Raw genomic sequence first — 5,000 nt, 5'->3', positions numbered from 1 at the left:
ACGGACACTAAACGATGATGATGATGATGATGATGATGATGATGATGATGATGCAGGAATGGTTATGTGGTTCAGAAATGCGCTTCCTAATCATATGGATGAGGTTCAGTTCTACTGTAAAGCATCTTGAGAATACGTCTTCTACTTCAGCCCTTTAAGGGACCAAAACTTTGTGAATGGATTTGTTAGAGGGAAACTGAAAACAGCTCATTGTGTGTGTGTGTGTGTGTGTGCGTGTGTGTGTGTGTGTGCGTACACGTGTGTGTGTGTGTGTGTGTGTGTGTGTGTGTGTGTCTGTGTGTGTGTGTCTGTGTGTGTGTGTGCGTGTGTGTGTGTGTGTATTGGATTGCAAAGTTTATGACCTGAAAAGGCTATAGGAACAGCCCCATCCTCTAGAAACCAGCCATTAAATTGATTTAACAAATCTGTAGTGGCTCAGTTATCTATTTAAGTAGTTGCTCGTATGTTTATGTGTGTATACACAGAACAGATACTGTATATGCATAGTTACATAACGGTAGATATACCTTTACACATTCATAAAGATTCAACCACATGTACATACATACATACATACATACATACATACATATGTACATACATACATACATACATACATATGTACATACATACATGAGGGGCAAAGGTATATGTCATCATAGAGGTCAGCAATCCTGCAGATATAAATATCTCTTTGAAAATCAAAGAGGAAGAGGGTATCTATGAACAATTGCTTCGAAACCTACAGCTTCTGTATCCAGACTATGAATTCATATTCATACCAATAATAATTGGTGTGCTAGGTTTTGTTAGTAAATGATTAAAGGAGAATCTGGATAGACTGAGATTTTTCAGAAAGAGAAACTGACTGGCTGATTTGTACATTACAAGTGCAATCTGTGAGTGGAAAAGTAAAAATATGCAAGACTTTTCTCAAGTTCCAAATGTGTATTTGTCTGTGTTAACTACATCCCAAAGATGGAGCCTTGTATCTTTGTTGGAAACCGGCTCCCTCCTCAGTAGAAGATTTATAATAATTAAAAAGTAGAAGAGACATACATACACACACACACACATAAATTGATAGAGATACAGATGCATGTTGGTTTCAAGAGAGAGAGAGAGTAAGACAAATACATTGACCCCCAATATATTACTGGTATTTGTTTCATCGCCCCACCCCCACCTCCACCCCATCCCGGAAAGATGAAAGACAAAGTCAACCTCAGCAGTATTTGAAATGTTGCTAAGCATTTTGTCCAGCAAGGAAACAATTCTTCCAACTCACAGCCTTGATATTGATGTATATAGACTGACTGACTGACCTGTCTGAGAGCAATGCAGGAGAGCTCATTTTATTCTCTGTAACAAAGGGCAAAATATAATTCATAAAAGCTGATAAAAATTAATTGGAAATATAATTAACACAATGTTGTTCAAATATGGTGAAATTAGATAAAAGTAATAAAATGAATAAAAACAAATTAAGAAAATTTATGATGACTGACAAAATCTGTTTCGATGCAAGTGACTTCATTTAGGTTTGCAAGTATGGTTTGTGGTTTGCATATAAATGTTTTAACTCTTGCGCATCGGAGACCACGAGGTTTCTGCTATGAACAGCAAAATTCACATAGGACCTTCAGCAGAACTGATTAATCTGGGATCCATTTTCGTTTCTTACTAGAAAGAAAGGTACAACATAGGGGTTTCACCAGGGATTGTATTAAACCAGCTTCCTCTCAGGGTAGCTGTGATTAAATTGTTGGGTACATGAGAGAAAATACATGGGTACATGAGAAATACATGGGTACATGAGACAATACATGGGTACATGTAGCGAGTGTTTAGTATGTTGTACTCATGAGTACAAGATCATGGTTTCAATTCACAAACTGCATTGTGTTCTTGAGCAAAACACTTCATTTCACATTGCTGTGGAGTTGCATGGCTTAGTGGTTAGGGAATTGGACTCCTGAATCCTATGATTGTGGTTTCAATTCCTGGACTGGGCAATGCATTGTGATCTTGAGCAAAACACTTCATTTCACATTTCTGTGGAGGTACCTGGCTTAGTGGTTAGGGTGTTGGACTCATGATTGTAAGATTGTGGTTTCAGTTCCTGGACTGGGCAATGTATTGTGTTCTTGAGCAAAACACTTCATTTCACATTGCTGTGGAGTTGCGTGGCTTAGTGGTTAGGGCATTGAACTCCTGAATCCTATGATTGTGGTTTCAATTTCAGGACTGGGCAATGCAAAACACTTCATTTGTCAATTCTATATTTAAGAGACAAGGAAATATGTACGTTATTTACATTATCTACATTATTTACATTTGACGGATATTTGTTCTCATTTTGTTTGTAGTTAACACACCGTTTCGGCTGATACACCCTCCAGCCTTCATATGGCATAGTGGTTAAGAGCTCAGGCTACTAAACCCCAAAATTCTGAGTTCGATTCCAAGCAGTGACCTGAATAATAATAATAATGATAATAATAATAATAATAATAATAATAATAATAATAATAATGATGATAATGATGATAATAATAATAATAATGATAAAATGCCCTGATGCAGTACCAGGCAGTAGCTCTCATGGCTTCTCATCTTAACTGATTTGAAGTGTCATCATGTACATTGTTTTGTCTTGGTATAAAATTTGGGCTACAGCAAATATTCTGTTCAATACCACAGATTTGTTTGTCTGTTGCTTGACCGTAACCAGTTGAGCATGTCCCTTAGTGGCTGACAATATGTGCATCATGAGCAGAAGTAGTGGGGAAGCATCATAGCCATGTGTTGAGAGGGATTTTTGGGGTTTGAATAATTCACCTCTGGAATCATGGGTGTTTTGTTCAACATCCTTAAAAAACCCTTATTCAGGGACCTTTTGAGCAGGATGGGTTACTCGACCAGAAGAAAATTCTAACTGGGCCCCACCTGCAAGGTCATATGCTGCTTATCTTGATATCAGATCACCATGTCATGCACATATGGTTTTGATGCATGTTCCTAGTGTACCCTTATCAGACGGGTAGTCATGATGCGTATACTGGGCTTCGTATATTTTACCCCAGTGTCACTTTGATGGAATGCACTGCTCTCTCACATACCTTAGGAATGAGAACCCAGGTTCGAAATTTCCTCAAGACACCTGATGAAGGCTGGAGGGTATATCAGCCAAAACATTGTGTTAACAACAAACAAGATGAGGACAAAAATCTGTCAAATGTAAATAATGTAAATAATGTACTTCATTTCACATTGTCCCAGTTCTCTCCCTGTAATGGACTGGTGAGCCATTCGAGGGAAATGTTGTGATTTTGGTTGCTTATATGCCTTGGAAACAGGGACAACTAGACCTATGAGTGCTTGGCCTGAAAGGGCCGGTTACTTATAATATCCAGTGGTGGGTGGTGATAATGCTGCACATGAGTTTAGGGGTGGGTAGTCCTTACTGATTAATTAGCATGTGGTCAAGTGCATTTATTTTATAGGTACAGACTTGGCTGTGTGGTAAGAAGATTCCTTCCCAGCTGCATGGTTCCAGGTTCAGTCCCACTGTGTGACACCTTGAGCAAGTATTTTCCAGTATAGCCTTGGGTTGACCAAAGCCTTGTGAGTGGATTTGGTAGATGGAAACTGAAAGAAGCTTGTTGTGTGTGTGTGTGTGTATGTGTGTGTGTGTGTGTAAGTGTTTGTCCTCCACCACCCTTGACAGCTTGTGTAGGTGTATTTATGTCCTTGTAACTTACCAGTTTGACAAAAGAGACTGATGGAATAAGTACTAGGCTTATAAAAATAAGTGCTGGGGTCAATTCATTTGGCTGAAAATCTTCAAGGCAGTGCCGCAGCATGGCCACAGTCAAATGACTGTAAGAAGCAAAAGATACTAGATAAAAGATAAACATCATTATGTGTATGCAAACACACACACACACACACACATGCAAGCAAATGCACATACACACGCACATGTACATACACACATGTATATACACAAAGACACTCAAACACACAGAGACACCCACACATGCACACAAATACATAAACACACACACACACACACATATACTTGCTCATACATACACATACACAAACATACACATACACACATATATACACACACATACATGCACACAAACACATACATACACATATACACATACATACACATACACAGACATACACTAACACAGACACACATATGCATACAAATACATACACACACATGCACAAACATACATGCACACACATACAAAAACACACACAAATGCACAAACATACACACTCACATACACACACACATACATGCACATACACATATACACACAAACAGACACACATGCATGCACACACATACAAACATACACATACACACACATATACACACACAAACACACACATATAGACATACATACATACAGACATGCACACACATACTCTAACACACACACACACACACTTAAGAATAAAAGAGGGAATAACAAAGTAAACGTTTGTGAAGAGCGAAACTGAATGAAATGGGAAGAAAAAGGGCTGAAGGAAATTTCCAATGGTGTTGGCTTGTATCCGCTTTGCTCTTACATCTGTATATCCTCTCAACAATTAACCCCTTTCTAGATTAGGGGTCACTTGGTTAATTAAAGCGAAGATAGCTAATCTACTAATCTACAATGAGGACCGGATGGTGGGGGGGGGATCATCAATACATTGTAGCAAACCTTTGTTTCGTACTTATCTACATTATGTGTGTGTATATATGTGTATATATAAATATGTATATAGTGTGGATATATATATATATATATATATATATACAATTTAGGAATGGCCTAAACGTTCGTCCACCAGAAAGAGCAGCCAAACTCAACCGCCAAGTAGTGCAATTCGGAATATGAAAATTAAAACGTTTACCCTAATTCATCTTTTATACGATTCATCGTTTCGTGTTTTTAATGATAGACCAGCTTAATTAAATTAAATTAGCT

General features: G+C 38.0%; 1 protein-coding gene across 1 annotated transcript in view; it reads left to right on the top strand.

The window, feature by feature from the left end:
* The window catches only part of LOC115216355 (pikachurin), a 700,561-nt gene that overhangs the window by 364,565 nt on the left and 330,996 nt on the right, over positions 1 to 5,000 (top strand). The window lies entirely within an intron of this gene.

The sequence above is a fragment of the Octopus sinensis genome, linkage group LG10 (assembly GCF_006345805.1).
Source record: "Octopus sinensis linkage group LG10, ASM634580v1, whole genome shotgun sequence".
Classification (NCBI taxonomy): Eukaryota; Metazoa; Mollusca; class Cephalopoda; order Octopoda; family Octopodidae; genus Octopus; species Octopus sinensis.
Note: the sequence above shows the minus strand (reverse complement) of the source record. Positions and strands in the feature narration are given on the sequence as shown.